We start from the raw sequence: 21,115 nt of genomic DNA, 5'->3' as shown, positions 1-21,115 counted from the left end.
CCATTGTTGGGATGAGTTAACAGGATAAAGGGATGTAATCTGGAGTCAAACTCATCAAAATTATTTTATGTAATATTATGTTTGTGTGGTTCACTAACTCCTGATTCCTTGTCTATAAAATGGGACAATCATAGTACATATACTATAGGATCATTGTAAGGATGCAACTTCATACTGTTGCGCTTTTATAGGCTTTTAGGTCTTTAGCTGTAGCAATCTTTTAAGAAGTATGTTTATTGTCTTAATTAGGTATCTGTTGCTGTGATGAAACACCTTAACCAAAAGCATCTTGATAAGAAGTTTATTTCATCTTACACTTCCACCTCACAGTCCATCACTAAGGTAAGTCAAGGAAGGAACTCAAGGCAGTAACCTGGAAGTAAAATCTGATACAGAAGCCATGAAGCAGTGCTGATTGCTAGCTTGCTCAGCCTGCTTGCTTGCTTGCTTTTCTTTTCTTTCTTCCTTCCATCCTCCCTTCCTGTCCTTTATTTTTATCTCCTGACCACAGTTTCCCTTCCTTCCTCTCCTTCCACCCCCCCCCCACCTTTCTTCCCTTTCAGCCACTCCTCCTTTTATCTCCAGAAAAGGGCAGGCCTCCTATGGATATCAAGCGAACATGGCATGTCAAGTTGCAGTAAGACTAGGCATCTCTCCTTGTCTTAAGGCCAGAGGAGGCAACTCAGTAGGAGGAAAGTCAGCCAAAGACTCAGAGACAGCTCCTGCTCCCACTGTTAGGAATCCCACAAGAAGACCAAGCCACACAAGTGTAACATTTACAGAAGGCCTAGATCAGTCTCATACAGGCTTCCTAGCTGTCAGTTTAGTCTCTGGGAGCCCCTATGAGCCAGGATAGTTGATTCTGTGGATTTTCTTGCTGTGTCCTTGACCCCTCTGTCAGCCTGCCTTCTTATGGCACCCAGAACCACCAGCTTAGGAGTGACACTGGCCACATTGAGCTCCACCCTCTGTCAATCATCGATACAGAAAATGTACTACAGGTTTCCCCATAGGCCATTCTGGTAGGGGTATTTTCTCAGTTGAGGTTCCCTCTTTCAGGATGATTCTAGCTTATGTCAAATTGACATGAACCTAGCCAGCACAGCTATTAAAATGTTTTCTGTGGTATTTGTTGCCCAGTCTGGATTTATTTATTAATTTAATGAATATTGGCTGTTTGCCAACCAGTGTAATACTGTTTTAGTATTGCTGTGCTAAGCGCTAAAAATTTTGCTGCATAGAATAGGAAAATGTGGATATATCCCAGTGTATTTAACCATATTTTAACAATTGAAGATGGTTTCCAATTCTTCTGGAAAGTGCATAAAATAGAGATATAGCAGGTAGATAAGGTGGCTTGGTGGGTAAAGGTGCTTACCACTAAGCATGACAAGTTGAGTTTAATCCCTAAGAACCATGTGGTAGAAAGGGAAAACCAACTCCTACAAATTGCCCTCTCTCTTCCACACATGTGCTGCGGCCCACATGCTTCGCCCCCCCCCCCAAAATCAAGCAATCAGTCACTCAGTGTAATAATTAGATCTGTCGTAACTCTGACCTCCAGTACTCTAGTGAACCATTTTCTGCATTGTGTTAAGATTATTACCCCTGAGAAACCCTTCCTAACCCCACACTGGCTCTGGTCCCTCTTTTAGAACAATGCTCCTCCCAGAATTTATCATACTGTATATACACTAAACTATTTTTTTTTTGTCTATTCCCCCATCAGAACCCAAGAAACTTGAGAAGGATCTAAAATCATTAGCAAAAGGGACCTCATAGAAGTGCTTGCTGGCTGGGCATAGTGGTACATGCCTTTAATCCAAGCACTTTGGAGGCAGAGGCAAGCAGATCTCTGTGAATTTGAGTTCAATCTGGTATACAGAGTGAGTTCCAGGCTAGCCGGGGCTACATAGTAAGATCCTTTCTAAAAAGGTCAGTGGGGGTGGGGAGAGGCTTTCTGTATTCAGGTACATGTTTTCCAGTCCTCCCACCCAGACTGGCTTACCTCCAGTAGTGAAGAGGAAGAATGTTAAGTGACAAAGTGGTTGAAACAGGAGCTTCCCAGGTTATTGGGAAGTATGCTAAGAAAGATTACTTTCTATTTATATACCTAATAAAATATCCTATCAAGCCCATTATGGTATCTCCTGCCTGTAATCCTAGAACTTGTAGACAGAGGGAGGAAGATCTGTTTAAGTTCAAATCCAGCCTGGTCTACATAGCAAGTTTCAAGGTATCTAGGACTGCATAGTGTTGCAGGATATTTGATCACACTGTGTACCTCGAGATTGTGTTATTTAGTGAAAAAAAAAACTGTTCCTAGTTGTGGTGTGGCTCAGCCCTTAGCATACACTTTAATCCCAATCAATGAAGGTAAAGCTAGTTTGTAGAAGGAAGCACCCAAGTTTGATAGTGATATCTAATTGAGGAGAGGACAAAGTGCTGAATCAGAGAAAGATTTGTCAGAATAGGAAATGCCCAACTCTTGTAAGAAGAGAGAGGAAAGGGAAGCTCCTTAAGGAAGAGACAGACAGTACTTATAGTGAAGTGAAGAAAAAGCAGGCAATTTTACTGGGAGAGTTGTACAAAGACAGGTTGAAGAGAGAACAAGCCAGAGAAAGAAGGAGCCAGAAGATTAGAACATTATTGCCAAAGTTAGTATGAAGGCAAGCAGAGCAATTCAGGAGAAGCTAAGAGAAGCCCGATTGTACCAGTCAGCTTTGAGAGGAGTTTGAGCCAAAAGAGTTGAGTCAATCTAGCCAGCCAGAGCTCAGAAGTAACTACAAAGGGTGTTCTTATTCAGCAGCAAGTCTCAGAGGCTGAAAACATTCGAGGCCTAGATTATATTATATGGAGGATAGAGGCTTCAGGACTAGGCCTAGGTTAGCAGACTGAAGCAGTTATATCTGGAGATTAAAAGTTCCATTTACAGCATAGTGAGACTCTGACTCCGACAAAATGTATTGGGGGCAAGAGTGCAGTTTCATAGTTAAGGGCTCTTATTGCTCACACAGAGGACCCATATTAAATTCCCAACACCCACATGGTAGCTCAAGGCCTGCTTTGTCCTTTACTTGGTCCAGGGGAGTACTTGAGGATGAGTGGCTTCCCTCCTCCTCTCACTTCCTTTCCTTTTCTCTTCCTCCTCTCCTCTCTCACTCTCCTCTGTGGTATCCCTTTATCTCATGCTTATTCTAATCTCCCTGCAAGACCATTCAATGTGGAGAACAGACCTAGTACCAGCCCCAGGTCTCTATGTGGTACTTACTCAGGGAATATTTATCTAACTCCTTCCCACAATTCCTGATCTACTTGGATTAACTTGTTCTGTATTTCAGTTGACTTCCTACTTGCCTGAGAATTCCTCCATGTTTAGAGTCAGGGTTCAACTCATGTCTGACTCTCTCATATCAACCCTGTGAAAAAAATATACAGCTATTCTGATGATTTATTGTTGAATAGACTTTAGTGAGCTAATTCAGTTATTTATAGTGAGGTTAGTTACACAGCTATGTGTATCCTAGCACATAAAGTATTGCATGTATTTTATATTGTTTTTAGTCAGAATTTTCTAGCATTGTATTGAAGCATAATTTATAAACCATGAAGTTAGGAAGAAAAAAGAAAGCTTTAAGACATAGGTATGGAAGATAATAGAGCTTATGAGTTATTAAAGTAGAAGGAGAATGTTGGAAGTAGAAGGGGTATGGTCTGAGAGATGAGAGAAAAGGAGTATAGAATCAATCAAAGCAAAGTATGAATCAAAGTACCATAAGAAAGCCATTAGTTTATAAGCTAAGTAAAACACTTATTTAACTCATGTTAAATGCACAATTGGACAATTATTTGTATATTTACATAATTGCATAATCACTACCTTCAATACACAAATATTACTATTGGTTTTTAGGAATGTCATTATTTGATTAAAGTATATGAACAGTTTATAACTTAAATTTCATTCTTTAACAGTTTCATAAATGCGATGCATTCTGACTGGTCTCATCCCCCACACTTTTATCTTTCTCCCTCCCCTGTCCACCCCACATTCACGTCCTTTGTTTTGTTTGTTTCCATTTTTATCTGAATTATTTAAATATTCTTATACATGTTATCAACTATTTCCTCTCAAAGCTGCAGTTATTAATGATAGGGTCAAGGTTTTGATGACAAATCAGAGTAAAAGAGAAACATGGAGCATTGTTAGGCACTCTGGTGAGTTAGGCTCACAATTACCTTCCTATGCTGTTGGCTGGAATACGTACCCATGTTCTAGGGTAAATGTCAGCAAGTAGTCTCTCCTCTGGCCTCCTTATAATCCAGTTTCAGATGTCTTCTTGCTCTTGTGAAATTGGTCTGCGATTTCTAGGTTAAATGAAACACCCGTTCTTGTAAGATTTGATAGAACATGCCAGTAAAATTATTTGCTACTCACGCCATTCATTCAGTGGTGGCAGTTAGGTCTCTAACAGCATTTTCCATGAAGTCCCTGATTGTTTATATCTGTACTTCTTCCATTATCAATGTTAGTAATGGATGTCTTTAAATTGCTAGAGAGTAATGTTTACTTGTGATCTTGGTGAGATACAGATGAAATTTCAAAGGCCCATCCAACTCAGAGTCTTTTATATTGTTTCACAGGTATATAAACTTGGTATTGGAGGGAAGGTGTTACATGACAGGCTAAGAAATAATGCTTTCTCTTATAAGTAATTTATATACCTAATAAAAAAATGTCTTACCATGCCCAGTGTAGTAGCCCACTCTTAATCCCAGAACCTAGGAAACAGAGGCAGGAGATCTCTCTTGAGTTCAAAGCTAGACTGGTCTACAGATTGAGTTTCATAATTCCTAGAGATACATCTTTTATTAAAAATTATGGGGGGCTAGAGGGAAGGCACTTGTTACTCTTGCAGGGAACCCACCAGATTCAATTCCTAGCACCCACATGATAGCTGAAGACCAGCTGGAACTATAGTTCCAGAGGATCCAATGCCTTCTGGTCTCCACAGGGACTGCACACATGTGATATACAGACATACTCGCAAGTAAAACACCCATAAAGATAAAATAAAAATACACCTAAAAATAAGTTTTAGAAACTCTTACTATCAAGCCAGAGAAATAGCTTAGTGGGTAAAGGCATTAGCTGAGTTAGTCTGATGACTGGAGTTTGAGTCCTGGAGCCTTCATAAAAAGCTGGATACAGTACTAGGCATCTGTAAATTCAGCATTCCTGTAGTGAAATGGGAGGTGGAAACAGAACTTGGAAGGTTACAGGCCAGGAAGCCTGGAGTATGTAGCATAAGGATCAGATCCTCTACTCTGTCCCCTTGATTATATTTCTGCTTTGTGCCAAAGCAGATGTTTTTATTACTATATACTTAGTTAGGGTTACTATTGCTGTGAAGAAACATCATAGCTCTATCATACAATTTGAAATTAAAAAATGTTGAGACCTCTAGCACTTCTTTAATTGTCCAGGATTGATTTAATTATCCTGGTTGTGTGTGTGTGTGTGTGTGTGTGTGTGTGTGTGTGTGTATTTCCATACAAAGCTGAAATTTTCCTTTCAAGATTTGTGAAGAATTGTGTTGTAATTTTGATGGAAATTGCATTGAATCTGTAGATTGCTTTTGGTAGGATGGCTGGTTTTACTAGGTTAATAATACCAGACCATGAGCATGAGAGACTTTTTTTCTCTGATATCTTCTCCAATAGCTTGCTTGGTTAGAGTTACTCTGGGATATTTTACATTATTTAAGACTATTGTGAAAGGTGTTGTTTCCCTGATTTCTTTCTTAGTCCATGTGTCATTTGCTGAAAGCCTTTATCAGCTGTAAGAGTTTCCTGATGAAATTTTTAGTCGCTTATGTATATCATCTACAAATAACCATATATAGAATGCCTCCTTTTCAATTAATATCTTTTTTTATCATCTTAGGTTGTCTTATTGCTTCAGTTAAGATGTTGAGTACTATATTGAATAGATATGGAACATATGGACAACCTTGTCTTGTTCCTGATTTTAGTGGAATCGCTTTGAGTTTCTCTCCATTTTATTTGATGTTGGCTCTAGGCTTGCTGTAAACTGCCTTTATTGTGTTGATGTATGTCCCTTGGATCCCTGACCTCTCTAGGACTTTTTTTAATCATGAAGGGATTTTGTCAGTGGCCTTTTCTGTATCTAGCAAGATGATCATATGGATTTTGTCATTCAGTTGACCCATATTTTAATAAGTAATAAGTTGTTTAGTTTGCAGGAGTTTAGAAGGATTCTATTGTTGCTTTAATCTGACTTGGTCAGATAGGATGCAGGGGTTATTTTGAGGTTTTTTAAAATCTCTTGAGACTCCCTTTGTGTTCGAGGATGTGGTTGATTTTGGAAAAAGTTACATGGGCTAGTGATTAGAAAGGTCTACCTTTTTGTGTTTGGGTGAAATCTTCTGTACATATCTGTTAGGTCCTTTTGGTTTATAATGGTACTTATCTCCAGCATTTCTCTGTGTAGTTTTTGACCTGTATATTGGTGTGAATTGTGTATTGAAGTCTCCTCCTATTGGTGTGTGATAGTCGATGTGTGATTCAAGCTGTAATAGGGTTTCTTTTAAAAGTTAGGGGACCCTTGTATTTGGGGCATGGATGTTAACAATTGCAGGGTTTCCTAGGTGGCTTTTTTTCCTTTGGTGAGTATGTAGTGCTCTTCCCTATCTCTTCTAATCAATTGTAGTTTCAACTATATTTCACAGATATTAAAATAACTATTCAAGCTTGTTTCTTAGGTTTATTTGCTTGACATATCTTTTTCTAACCCTTTACCTTGAGGTGATATCTATTCTTGTCTTTAAGGTGTGTTTGTTGGATGCAGCAGAATTTTTTGCATAAATTCTGTTAATCAGTGTCTTCTTACTGAGAAATTGACATGGTTGATGTTGAGAGGTGCCAATGACTAATTATTTTTTCATTCCTCTTATTGCTATTGTTGTTGTTGTTGTTGGTGGTGGTGGTGGTGGTGGTGGTGGTGGTGTGTGTATGTATGTGTGTGTGTGCGCGTGTGTGTGCGCGCACTTGTGTTTCTCTTCTTTTGACTTTGCTGATCTGGGTTTATTTTCTATGTTTTCTTGGCTTCACTTAACCTCATAAGGTTAGAGTTTACCTTCTAATACCTTCTGTAGAGCTAGATTTGTAGATAGATGTTTCTTAAATCTAGTTTTATCATGGAATGTCTTAATCTTTGACTGAAAGTTTTGTTAAGTATAATAGTTTGGGCTGGCATCTGTGGTCTCTTAGACACTGCATTATATCTGTCCCAGCCCTTCTTTTTAGAACCTCTATTGAGAAGTCAGGTGTGATTCTAATAGGTTGGCCTTTATACATTACTTCATCTTTTCCCTTTGCAGCTTTTAATATTCTTTTGTTGTTGTTTTAGTGTTGTTCTGTATGGTTGCTATTTTGATTATTATGTAGCAAGGGGACTTTCTTTTCTTGTCCAGCCTAATTGGTATTCTATATGTTTCTTGTACTTTAATAGCCATTTCCTTTAGGATAGGGAAATTTTCTATGCCTGGGGAGTAGAAAACTTCTAATTTTGTGCCTTTGACCTGGGTTTTTTCCTGTTTGTTTCTTATACTTTGATAGCCATCTCATCCCTTAGTTAGGGAAATTTTATGCTATGGTTTCATTGAAAATACTTTCTGTGCCTTTAATCTGGGTATTTTCTTTCCTCCATATCCATTATTGTTAGATATAGTCCATTTGTACTGTCCCAGATATCCTGGATGTTTTATGTCAGGAGTGTTATGTCAGATTTAACATTTTCTTTGACCCAGGTATCTATTTCTTGTATTATGTTGTCAAGACCTGAGATTCTCTTTCATCTCTTGTATTCTGTTGGTTAGGCTGGTCTCTGTGCTTCCTGTTCAAATTCCCAAGTTTTTCATTTTGAGCTTTCTCTCCATTTTGGTTTTCGTTATTGATTCTGTTTTTTCTTTCAGGTTTTGCATAGCTTTCTTTATTTCCTTCCACTGTTTGTGTTTTCCTGGATTTCTTTAAGGGATTTAGTTTTCCCTTTTCAAGAACCTCAATCATATGCATAAAGGCTGTTTTAAGGTCTTTTTCTTGGGCTTTAGCCATGTTGGAACACTCAGGGTCTGCTAGGTAAGTAGTATTGTTACGCTTCAGTGGAGACATATTCTCCTGGCTGTTCTTGATTATGTTTTTATGCTGGCCTCTAGCCATCTGGGACAGGGAAGATTGTTATTCTGGGTCCTGATATCTGGTCTTGGCTTTGTTGGGTAGATGTTTTGTTCTTTGGTTTCTGTTTCCTCTCTGGTTGTTAAGAGAGTGTGGTGGCTGTGTGTTGCTTGTTAGGTAAACCTTCTGTGATCCTGATAGGTGTGGGTACTGGGAGTTCTAGATAAAATGTGTTTCTGGGTATTAGGACCTGGTGTTTGGGAACAGGCTAGGGGAAATTCAGTGTACTGAGGAGGGAGGAAAGCAAGGTATTTCACCACGATCTGCTTAGTCCCCTGGAAATAAAGGCAGAGGATGAGGAGAGGCCACAACAGAAGGTCTGCTACAGAGCTGGAGATGAGACTGGGGGGGTTACACTAAGAGGAATGGAGGGGGAGGTGAAGATCTGCAGTCAACCAGCTTGCTTCCCTAATCAGAGTGACCTGTGGGTTCTCTGGGTTACCGTCTGGAATTGGAAGCTGGGACAAAGCCCTTGGATGGAAGGATATTTGTAAAAAGGTCTGTGTGATCAGCTGGAGATGGGGCCAGGAAGGAATGAGAGACATGTGTTCTGCTGCAGAGCTGGGGGATGAAACTGGGGGATTAGACTTGGAGGAGCAGAGAGAGATGAAGATCTGCCATTAGCCAGCCTCTGTGGTCTGTGGATTCCCAGGGAGTGCCAGCTGGAGTTAGAGGATAGGAATAAAACTGAGATGTGTGGGAGGGACTTTAGGGGGTTCTATGGGATCCACTGGAGATGGGGGCAGGGTGAGAAGGGAGGCCTAGGCAGGTAGGTGTTCTAGTGTGAGCTAGGGATGAGACTAGGGGATTGGCTTTGGAGGAGCAGAGGGAGAGGTGAAGATCTGGTGTTAAGCCTTCCTGCTTCTCTGACCAGAGAGATGTCTGGAGCTTTTCAGGAAGTACCTGATGGATTTGGGGGCAAAGCTACCAGTGGAGGGGAGGAAGGTTTGAAGTGGAACATCTATGGAATCCACTAGAGGGGACAGAGGCAGGCTGCCTTAGGGTTTTCTCTGCATAGGTGCAGATGAAACTGGGGTAATGCAGGGAGAAGTGCAGACCTGCCATTTGCCTACCTGCATGGCAAGAACTGTTTTCTTTCTCAGTCCCTAATTGAACAAGCAGAGGAACCATATAGATACAAGCAAGTGTTTGATTGTTCTTCCTGTGCTTCAGGAAACACAGCAGCAGACAGACGGGATTTCAAAATGGTGTTTAAAGCATGAATGCGCTGGATAATGAAGAGGGAAGTGAGCAGTCTAGATAGTATGTGATATCAACAAATCGAAGTGCTGTAAAAGTAGTTACTATCATTTAGAAGCCATGGCTTCCCTAGATGCTGAAAGAGAATGGAAAGTTCGGAATTATCTGTCAGTTCCCCTTCTGGTAGGTGAACCGGGTCCTTAGTTCTTCTGCATGTCACTGTCCAAATGAACAGTTGCTAAGAACCTGCAGCCCAACTGCCTGGGTGAGGCATACAAGACTGAATCTTTGCAAAATGTGCATTGCCCTTCCATGGTTTACTAGCTGTTGCTTTTCCTATCCTAGACATCCAAACATAAAAATCAATGCTTTCTCTAGTAGCCTGAAAATAGCCTTTGTGATTTTTTTTTGTAGTTTATTTTTTGCACATTTTTTTCCTGCTTAGAACTGCTTTTCCAAAACTTCTTTTTTTTTTAAAGGTCATTGTCATTTTGGTCTAGCTTATTAAATCCCGCTTTAATAATTCAATTCAAGTATCATCTCTCTAAGAGACGATCCTTATTTTGTTTTCACGTGATACAAACTTTTTCTCCTCTCTGCCTTCTTGGTGTCATCTGTATCCCTGTCCCTTTTCTTGTTGATGCTATTGTTATTTTGTAGTCATTTTTATTATTTCTTTTTTTAAATTTTTATTATTTCTTACTTGTTTTAATTCTTTCAGGATTTTGTACATTATAATTTGATCATATTCACTGTCCTTTCCTAATCCCTCCCAGACATCCCTTCTTACCCACCCAACTTTGCATACTCTTTTTTTATTTAAATCAAATCTAATCTGTGCTGCTCAAGCGCTCTCTTTTGTATGGTCCTACAGCCAAGCCTGGTTAGCCTACCTGAGGCTGTATTAAAGAAAATGACCCATTTCCAGTAACCCCTCTGCTGGGGCAGGGCCTGTGCTCATGTCCCCTCACCATGCTAGGATTTTATCTGTCTTGAGCTTGTGCATGCCTTGGGTGTACTGTTCCAACAGCTGTAACTTTGTGTAATTACCCTGCCATATCTAGAAAATACTATTTCCTCAAAGCCATCCATCACCTTTGGCTTTTATAGTCTTTCTGTCCTATCATGAAACCCGTGCCTGTCCTCTTAAAAGATTTAAGAGTTCTTCAAGAACTGGGCTTTTGTGTTATTTGTCCTTTTTTAATATACGTAGTCATCTAAAACATTGTACAGGAGAGTAAACATTCAACATGTGTCTGTTAAAAGAATGTATAAAAAAAGAAGTTAAAATGTTTATGAGGATGTTTGGCTATCAGGCTTAGCAGGGTCTTCAGGGTTTTCTGGATGTAACACTACCCAAGTATCCCAAACTTAGAATGCTGTGTTCCTACCCCTGTCCTCTATGTTTCTTGAGAACCTATTTCTAAGTTTATATACAGTCTCTAGTGTATCTCTGATTGTCTTTATATATCTCTATTTTCTATACAGATAGGACTGGCTTTCTACAATAAATTACCTCCTTCTTTTCCCCCCTCCAACCCCTCCTATGAACCCTTTGCTCTCTTACTCTAATTCTTGGCCTCTGTTTAACTGGTCACACACACACACACACACACACATTTATATATTCCTAAATATATACCTGATCAGTCCATATAATTATACTTTTATGTATGTTTTCAGGACTAAGAATTGGTACTGGATAGTCAATTGGTATGTTCTTTCCTGGGAAAAACTTTCTCCTGCTCTCAGCATCTCTTAGTTGTTTGTGTATTTCTTGGTGGGGCCTCATGCTCTTCCTCCCCATTCACTTTGGCATGTACTTGTCCAGATCACATTTAGACAGTCAAGTTTCATGTCTCAGTAAATGGTCCTGTTATCCAAGCCTGGGTAAGAAGCTTCCTGACCCTATCATGCCAACATTGTCATTTATTCTTGTCCAAAATGCCACAGAACTATCTGTATTGAACTCTGTTTTTCATAATTTAATATCTTACTATAGAAGAGACATTAAAAAGACAGATGTATAAAAATTATGTATGTATATATGATAATTGCTAAGAAGTAAAGCATAGGATACATTCAGCCCTAGGGAAAAAAGAGCATCTAACTCTACGTTCAGAAACATTTGGAATGTCTTACAGAGTGCTAAATTATGTTCTAGTATTACATAGCAAAAGGTAGAAATTTCCTGCTCACTACAAAGGCATGAGCACCCTCTTCTAATGCCAGATCTACTCATAGCATATTCATTGTGATTATATTCTACCCATTATTATTTTAAAGAGAACATTCCAGTGATAACAAAAAGCAGAAATTATAGATAAAGAAACCCATGAAGAGTTTGACCAAAGAAATATATGAGGCTTGGATTAGCATGAACCAATATTCACTGTATCTCTTCAACAACTTATTTTATGAATTTTCTTGTTATTAATAAGCCTGCTCTTCTGATTAAGACTCATCATGTACATACGGTCCACAGTTTTTCTGTTACAGATTGCTGATGCTTAACTAAGGTCTGAGGATGTTCAGTGCACAGATGGTATGCCAAAAGGCTTCTTTACACCTACAAAGCTTATGATGTTTGACCCTCAAGTAAAAGCCTCCCTTCCAGATACTGTGTTCATAAGATATGGCTCCACCCTTGGTTTCTTTATGTTTTGCCAGGTTGTTGCTCAGTTTTTCGGAACTCAGCCTTTGTTAGATGTTAGATGTGCTTTTTGTGTGTGTTCAGGACTTAGGTGCACGAGTTGTGTTATAGATCTAGATCAGTCAGTTGGGACTGGTCACTATGCTCCTGTTCTCTACCTTTTGATCGGTTGTGCTTATCAGGAATGGTCTCCAGACATGTTACATAAATGCGTGTAATAACACATAAAAAGAGAAGCCATAAATTTGGAATGTATATGGGAGGACTTGGAGAAAGGGATGAGAAGGGAGAAATGATATAATCTCAAAAATAAAAGAGAAAAAGAGGAGGAACAGAGAAGTCATAATCTCATGTACTTGAAAACATTGTATATTTTGTTAGTTTTGCATGTGTGGTGTGTATGCTTGTGTGCATGTGAGGTAGAATAAGGTAAAAAACCAATTATTAGATCTCGATTTACTGATTTATTTAGTGATTTACCTGAAACACTGCTTGGCCTGTGTTTACCGAGCTTGACATCACTTGTCACCTGGAACACAGTGGCCTGGAGAAATAGCTGAAATAATGAGCTGTTGCCCTTAACAACCTGCTGACTGCCACATATGCTTCTGTAAACTCTTGCTTGTTTGCCTGCCCCCACCTTGTCATTTTAGAGTATAAATGAGGGTGCAAACCAAACCTCAAAGCCTTTCCAGAGCTGCCCTGGCTTTGGTCCACTGGTGACTTCCTTTTTCTGCTCTCATTGGTGTTGCAGTGCTTATTCCAGAATGATTCATGCAACATGTGTGCAGGTACATTTGCATGTTCCTATACTTGTTTCCTCATAAATGTGGAGGCCTGAAGTTCACATTGGATACCATTGATTGCTTTCTACTTTATTTATTCAGGCAGAACCTGATGATTAAACCAGAGTTCACTAACTTAGCTAGTTTGGTTTACCCTGGAAAACTCATCTCTGCCTCTGAGATTATAAGCAGCCACCAGAACAGCCCAGCTTTGAATTAAGTCATGGGGATCAAAACTTTCATTCTCAAGCTTATGGGTAAAGCACATTATCCAGTAAACCATCTCACCAGTCCTGGTAGACTTTTTTTTTTTTTTTTCACATTTTGCTACCATCATTTCTTTATTTCATCCTATATGAATTATGTCATTTTACCTGGTAGACTTTTAACTTGTCCCTCCCCTCCCCTCCCCTCCCCTCCCCTCCCCTCCCCTCCCCTCTCCTTTAATTTCCTTTCCTTTCCTTTTTTCCTTTTTCTTTATGTTGTTTTTTGAGACAAAGTCTCCCAATGACTCTCCCAGAGCCTCTGCCTATCTGCCTCTGCCTCTCTGCCTCTACCTCTCTGCCTCTCCCTCAGCCTCTCTGCCTCTGCCTCTCAAGTGCTGGGATTAAAGGCATATGCCACCACACCTACCTTAACTTGTCTATTTTCAAGAAAATTGGAAATTATGAAAATAAAGCAATGGTGTAGGTCTTTTTAAATCCAACAAAAGTTACTAAACACTTAATAAGGTTAAGGCTCGGAGGGAAACACTGTGTGGAAAGACCTTGATGTTCTGATTGGAGAAATAACATTAAGCATTGTTTCAAAGCATAGGAACTAAAGGCAGTTAAATGGAAATTCCCAAGGAATGTGGAATATCATGGTGCCCACACATCAGATTTAGATTTCAAATCTTATGGAATTTTATAGAGATATTGTTACTTGTTATTATTATGGTAAATACAACAACTTCCTTGCATGTTTTAAAGTGGTTAACATGGCAAAAAGTCTTACTTAGGTGGAATCAGATAGTGTCCTTTCAACATAATGCTTCCAAAGCACATCCACTTAGCATATTCAGACTTGTTTTTGTTATTGTCCTTTTTTATAATACAATTTAAAATTTTATGCTTTAATTTTTTATTAGGTTTCCTTTATTTGTAGTACAAGATGGCAGTCCTCTTGTCTGAGCCTGCTGAGTGCTAGTATTACAATAACATGATGATTTGAAGTATATATTTCATTGTGGAAAGATTAATTCTCATTCATTGTAGGCTAATAGTCTGTGGTATGTATGTGCTTCTACAACAAGTACTGTACTAACTGAGCCATCTTCACAGCCACACATATAGCATATTTTAAGGTTCACCCATGCTGTAGAATGTATTGCCATTTTACTTCTTTTTTAGCCTGCGTAATTATCTGTCTATCTGTCTGTCTATCTATCTATCTATCTATCTATCTATCTATCTATCTATCTATCTATCCATCTATCTATCTATCTATCTATCTATCTATCTATCATCTCAAGACCCTGCATCTCCTGATCCATCTATCTATATATCATCTCAAGACCCTCTATCTGTCTGTCTGTCTGTCTGTCTGTCTATCTATCTATCTATCTATCTATCTATCTATCTATCTATCATCTCAAGACCCTGCATCTATCGATCCATCTATCTATGTATCATCTCAAGACCCTCTATCTGTCTGTCTGTCTGTCTGTCTATCTATCTATCTATCTATCTATCTATCTATCTATCTATCTATCTAAAGACCCTACATATATCCAGCAATGGATTTTACAAATCATACTATAATTCTACAATTCCTCTTTCGAGAGAATCCCAAGTATTTTATACAATGGTAACACTATCTTACATTCACACCAGATTTAGGTTGAGTTTTCCTGTCTCAAATGTTCCACTCAAGAACAATTCCTCACAGGTGTGTTCAGCTCCTTGGGTTTAAGTCGATTCCAGATGAAATCAGGTAGACAACCAAGATTAGCTGTCATGACAATTTTTAGAGTTCAGATTTTCATACTTTTAATCTTTCACATTTATTTATTTAATAAGTTCTTATCGCCTTGAGTAAACATGACATTTCCATTTCTTGTAGCAGTTTAGTGGCATCGAGTTTTCTGCATTTAAAAAAAAATATGGAAATGTCTCATTTTTTTTCCTTGCCTTCAAAAGAACTCTGTTTTTCTGGAAACACTTATATAACCTTCCAGCACTAAGCCTGTGTGTTTGCCTCCAAGACTTCTCTAATGAGAGATCAGCTAATGATCTTGTCTATGGTATCTTCCTTGTCTCTTGTTGATTAGTACCTTTTGTTTGTCTTTCTGATTCTCTGTGCTCTCCAGTAAGAATCTCATATTCCTGGGTTAACTATCACCTTTAAATTTGTGATCTTTTTTTCTGTTTTGTGAACAGTGCCTACCACTTTTTTACCTCCTATCTGACTTATGTGTGCAAAAGGTGAGTGAACCCCTTTTCTGGGTAGCTAAGCCAACCAGGTTGAAAGAGATACATGGAGTGGTTGTTTTTTTTTTTTTTTTTTTTTTAACTAAGGTCCAAACTGCTGCTGCTTTTTCAATGACATAAACTTAAAAGCAGGCTCCTGGTGCTTGATATTACAACTGTTGGCATTCCTGGGAGACATGGGCAAGAGTATCTACAGTATTCAAACTTCCTTTTTCTTTCTCACTTGGTTAATATATTATTGTGGGGTGTCCACCAGAGACTGTTGGGATATGAGTTTAAGCTATCCCTGTGGGTTCAGCATCCCTGTGTAGCCCTGAGCCTTTTTCAGGGTAAGTTTTTAAGCACCTAAACCATGTACTGGGTTGACATACTTCAGTTAGCAAGAACAGTTATCCAGACGCAGAACTATAGAAGCTAAAGTTGGTGCATGTAGAGACTTTCCTAGAACTATGGGCTTTGATAGATTAGGCCTTTGTTTTAGTTTTGGAAGGAGGTACTATCTATACACTGAGTTTTACAGTCTGAATAGAACTTTCATCATGAAGTCAGTTGTGCTAAGGTCTGGGGATCTGTTACAATATAACATATAAAATGTTTTCAAGAGAGCCTACAAAGTTGGCTTAGGCACCTTCTGGTTGTTTGTCTGGAAGTTTCTATGGTGAACAAAAGTTTCAAGCTTTCTAGTCTGCTGTTCTGGAGTCACTCCTTCACCCTTTATTTATCTTATTGTGTGAGTATTTTATGAGTATTTTGCCTAAGTGTCTATGTGTGCACCATGTACATGCCTCATATGACAAAGGTCAGGAAAATTGGGATCCCTTAGAACTGGAGTTACAGATAGTTGTAAGGTACTGTGTAGCTGCTGAGAGCCAAACTGAGATCCTCTACAAGAGCAGCAGGTGCCCTTAACTGCTGAGCAACTCTCATTCTTCCCTCTGTCTGTCTGTCTGTCTGTTTGTCTGTCTGTCTGTCTCTCTCTCTCTCTCTCTCTCTCTCTGTGTGTGTGTGTGTGTGTGTGTGTATTTCATTTTCCCAGGAAAAGTCTCACATACAACATTTAACATCATAATTTTCTATAGACTTAACTCATATCTTCTTCTAAGACATCCATATGCCGAAACCATGATTTTGAATGTAGCACTAATTAGCAGGCTAAGGTTTCTAAAGCTATGCTATAATTTGAATGTTACTGTCCTTGGAAATTTTCTACTGAAACTTGATATTCAGCGCAACAATTGGAGGCTTTAGAAGATGATCAGACCACGAGGGCTTTACCATCATTAATGGAGTATTGTCCTTGTAGAAAAAGTCCTGAGATAAAGAGCACATAATGCTCTTGCAGAGAATGCCTGTTTGGTCCCTAGCACCCCCAGCTCAGGGCCCAATCAATCATCTGTAGCTCTGATTCTGGGGATCTGATGCAGTTATGGGCACTTGCACTCACATGTGCATACTCACACACAGACTCATACATAGGCACGTAATTTTAAGTAAAAATATTAATAATAAGTCCATAAACACGAAAATAAATTAAAAGACTCAAAGTGCCGTACTTGCCCCTTCAGTCTCTTCTGCCATGTGATCTTTCCGCTCTAGAAGATGCAGCGCAAATCACCATCTGAAAAGTCAGCAGCAGCTGTCACTACATGGCAAGCGTACTGGGACCTTCATGTCAACCCTACCAACGGTGAGAAGTTATTTATTTCCATTTCTGTCTGTTGTTTACAAATTGCCCAATGTCTGGTACAAAGAATTGTGTTCTGTTGTTACAAATAACTGAGAATATGGCATCAGCTTTAGAACCAGGAAAGCTAAGGGCTGGGAAAATTGGCAGGAGCAGCTTAAGAAGCTTTGCTGTGCACAGGCTTTTCCATTATGTAAATATACCATATTTTATTTGTCTACTCTATTATTGATGGGTATTTGAGAAGTATCTAATTGAGGTTAATTATGTGACATGAATACTCATGGGCACGTTTTGTGATAAACATGCATATACTCTAGTTGGCTATATGTCTAGTTATATATTCACTGTGTGTGTTCTTGATTTTATTAGACTCTAGCAAATTCTGTTTCAAAGAGAAGATAGCAGTTTACATTCTCACCAGTAGTACATGAAAATTTTGATTGCTTCACATATTTATCACTACTTAACAAATCAAACTGATCGATAATTTCCAGTGGTTTGGAGGATAAAAGAAAGACAATCACAGTTGAGGTCTGACTGTTCTTCATAATATATTTTAGGTTAGCCCTATGTGGTAAGACTCTGTCTGAAAAGAATTAATCATTAATTTACACTGTGAACTTTTTAAAAATATTTTTCTGATCAGGTAGACTTTCTATAATTTTTTAGTTATTTCATAATTTCTTGAAAAGTTTTGATAAAATTGTTATTTTCGATATAGTGCATAAGATAATCATCAAACACTTTTATTCCAAATGATTAACAATTGTTTTTCCATTTACTAAGCCAAATGTTACTCCTTTTTTCCCTATTGTTTTTTACCTTGAGGTTGGTGATGTACTTCAAATAACCGAGGGATTGTCTATAATGCACAAATTCTTGGATTCAATTGCCAGAACCTCATAAACGGAGCATAGTGACGGTGGGAGTCTGAGGTGGGATGGTCAGGAGTTCAAAGCCAGCCTTGGCTATATATAGCCATTTCAAAGTCAGGCTTGGATGCATGAGACCCTGTCTCAAAAACATCAAAACTAAAGTGGGAGTGTGTGTGGAGGAGGACTTGATTTTCTTTAGCAGTCAGGCCTCTGGGAACTTAACCATGTTTCAGTAACATAGATTGGACTTTTTTTTTTTTTTTAAGAATTTTTATTTATTAGACTTACTTCCATCCGTCCTCTGGAGAGCTAAGTTGAGACTGTATCTTAGCTTTGTCTTATTAGTAAAAGAAAAATTACAGTCCAGAGACAAGTGTGCTAATTATCAGTCACTTATTTCTCCTATTCCTGACAAGAGTGCCCATGGTCACACATACACACACACAAATCAGTTAATAAAGAGCTCTAAGTGGTTAAACGCCAGCAAATTGAGAATGTGCTGTAATTACCTCAGCTGCCCATTTCATTTTATGTTCCTCAAGTGCAGTATTTTGTGTTTTAAAATGTTAACATCTTCTTCCTGGTCCACTGGAGAACTTAATAAGGTGTTTTCTCTATCATTATGTCAAAATCACATGAAGAAGACAGCAAGACAAGATATCTACTGAATCAACCAGCTCAAGCCTGCAGAAATGGCTCATATTTCTGACTGTCAAAGTGGCCAGCAATGATAGCCTGTGTTTTAAAGACAAACTCCACCATCCCCTGCTTTGCTCAAATAAAAGTGCAAAGCCATCACCCAACTAAATGAGACCCTGGCTGGGTATTAGAAGCCACAGTCAGGCTCAGTTGATCGTGCTCAGCTCTCCCCTATGGACATCTGTACCACCAAGGGCAACTTCAGGATTCCAGGGCCTTCAGTGAAGATATCTAGAATCAAAGTGAGCAAGCAGTTGTTAGATTTCATGTAATGTTGGGACAAATGGTGAGCGTTTCAACCTTGTAGTTGAAACCTAGCTTACTATAGCTACATTAAAAAACAGACTTACATAAAAAAAAAAGAATTTTTATTTATTTTATGTATGTGAGTACACTGTAGCTGTCTTAAGACACACCAGAAGAGGGCAGCAGATCTCATTACAGATGGTTGTGAGCCACCATGTGGTTGCTGGGAATTGAAATCAGGACCTCTGGAAGAGCAGTCAGTGCTCTTAACCATCTCTCCAGCCCTGTTTATTTATTTATTTATTTTTTCATCCTGTTGAGGAATGGGTCACAAGAGCAGGCTGCAGGCATGGAGGGACTGGGAAGTGTGTGTGATTGAGCTGGGTGTGTGAAGTGAAATTCCCAGAGAATAAGTAAAAATATTATTCTGGAAAAAATAAAAAAACAAAACAAAAGGCTAGGCATGGTACCATAAGCCTTCAGTCTCAACACTCAAGAGACAGAGGAAGGTAGATCACTGTGAAGTTAAGGCTAGCCTAGTCTACATATCCAGTCCATGATGGTCAGAGCTACATGGTAATACCCTGCCCATTATTCTCAACAAATATATATCTAACAGAATGCTAGTATCTAGAATACATAGAAGACTCAGAAATGAAACATCAAGGAAAACAGCCCAGTCTCAAAATGAGGCATGGAGCTAAACAGAGCTCTCAAAAGGTGAAATACAAATGGCCAAGAAACATTTATGACCCACTCCCAACCAGATAAAAAAAATTAAAAAAAGAAACAAGTCCAATTTGTGTTACTGGAACAGGGTTAAGTTCAGCATCCTCAGCCATTAGGGAAATGCACTTAAAACTACTTTGAGATTTCATCTTACTCCAATTATAATAGTTTGGTTTACTTTTAATTACAATAAATGTTGGTTTGGATCTGGGAAAGGGGAAAATACTTATTTACTGCTGATTGGGCATGCAAATTGGTACAGCTACTATGGAAATCAGTACAGAGGCTCCCCAAAAGGCTAGAGATAGATCAACCACATGATCCAACTATACCACTCATGGCCATATGCAGAAAGGATTTAGTATTCTGCTATAGAGATATTTGTTCATCCATGTTCATTGCTGCTCTTTACAAAGCCGTTAGGATATGGAAGCAGCCTAGGTGTCCATCACCTGGTGAATGGTTAATGAAAGTGGGGTACATAATAGACTTTAGTTAGCTATGTTTAGAAAAAAAATCACTAAACTAGCAAGTAAATGGATGGAGCCAAAAACAACCATTCTGAGTTAGGTAGGTAATCCAGACCTAGAAAGACAAACATGATATTTTTCTCTCATTTGTGGATGCTAACATTGAATTTTTAGATATGTGGGCCTCATTTGGAATACCTATAGAGGTTAGAAACCTAGTAAGGGGACATGGGTTGGAGGCAGTAGCTTTCAAATGAAATGATCTCTAGCTCACTGATATGAAAGGTTAAAGGTGAGTAAAAAAATATCCAGGGTTAAAGTGAGGTGGAATGGGAAGGCAGAGTAGAGGAAGAAATGGAAAGGGATAAATAAAGAGCCTTGGACAACCAATAGATTGGAAAAAGACCTGTAGTGTCTTAGTTAAGGTTTCTATTCTTGCATAAACGTCAAGACCAAGAAGCAAGTTGGGGAGGAAAGGGTTTATTCAGCTTACACTTCCACATTGCTTTTAATCACCAAAGGAAGTCAGGACTGGAACTCAAGCAGGTCAGGAAGCAGGAGCTGATGCAGAGGCCATGGAGGGATGTCACTTACTGGCTTGCTTCCCCTGGCTTGCTCAGCTTGCTTTCTTATAGAACCCAGGCCTACCAGCCCAGGGATGGCACCACACATAATGGGGTGGGCCCTGCCCCCTTGATCACTAGTTGAGAAAATGCCTTACAGCTGGATCTCATGGAGGCATTTCCTCAAGGGAGGCTCCTTTCTCTGTGATAACTCCAGCTTGTGTCAAGTTGACACACAACCAGCCAGTACACTTAATCGTACATCTGATAGAGGGCAAATATGCAATATATACAATGATCTCAAGAAGTTAGACTCCAGAGAATCAAATAATCCTATTAAAAAATGGGGGACAGAAATAAAGAATTCTCTACTGAGGAATCTAGAATGGCTGAGAAGCACCTAAAACAATGCTCAACATCCTTAGTCATCAGGGAAATGCAAATCAAATCAACCCTGAGATTCTACCTCACACCAGTCAGA

The 21,115-nt window shown here is 39.0% G+C and overlaps 1 protein-coding gene across 1 annotated transcript in view; it reads left to right on the top strand.

Annotated features, from left to right (window-relative positions):
* The first annotated feature begins 16,965 nt into the window (after positions 1–16,965).
* The window catches only part of LOC308414308 (protein FAM156A/FAM156B-like), a 115,079-nt gene continuing 110,929 nt past the window's right edge, over positions 16,966–21,115 (top strand). Inside the window, exon 1 of the mRNA XM_080909533.1 lies at positions 16,966–17,052. The gene's annotated coding sequence lies outside the window, so the exon portion shown is untranslated. The remainder of the gene's footprint in view (positions 17,053–21,115) is intronic.

Source organism: Micromys minutus, assembly GCF_963924665.1.
Source record: "Micromys minutus genome assembly, chromosome: X".
In the NCBI taxonomy this organism is placed as follows: domain Eukaryota; kingdom Metazoa; phylum Chordata; class Mammalia; order Rodentia; family Muridae; genus Micromys; species Micromys minutus.
Note: the sequence above shows the minus strand (reverse complement) of the source record. Positions and strands in the feature narration are given on the sequence as shown.